The sequence below is a fragment of the Columba livia genome, chromosome 4 (genome assembly GCF_036013475.1).
Source record: "Columba livia isolate bColLiv1 breed racing homer chromosome 4, bColLiv1.pat.W.v2, whole genome shotgun sequence".
Classification (NCBI taxonomy): Eukaryota; Metazoa; Chordata; class Aves; order Columbiformes; family Columbidae; genus Columba; species Columba livia.
Window position 1 is genome coordinate 25,570,184 of NC_088605.1, and position 488 is coordinate 25,570,671.

Below are 488 nucleotides of genomic sequence, written 5' to 3' on the forward strand. Positions count from 1 at the left end.
GCCCGTGGACACTTTTTGTGCACCGGCGAAATGAAAATAAATGTGAACACGGTTTTAGTGCGAGGATGGAAACAAATTGCGAGTTCTAAATGGTTCACCCTTCAACGTCACCAGACAAGAGGAGAAAAGCGCTGGAAACATCTGTCTTCCGTCCCCCAAATCTAAAGGGCACCAAAGAATGATGTGAATCTAAGTGTTACTACAGCGAGGATTTGTCTTTATTTATCCGCGTTCTCATGAATATGAATACGCATTTGGGGCAGGGAGGTGCCTCGTCCCCTCTCAAACAACACAGGGCATCTAAAAAAGAAAAAATTCCTAGTGCGTTTCCTCCGGGGACCACCTTTTGTGCCGCGTTTCTTTTCCCGCAGCGGCACCGCGTTACCTTCCGCGCCCGCACCCGGAGAAACGGGGCCGCCGTCGGGGCTGCGAGGCCGCTCGGCATCGGCCCTGGCGCCGGCAGCAGCGGTGCCCACCCCTGGCACCTG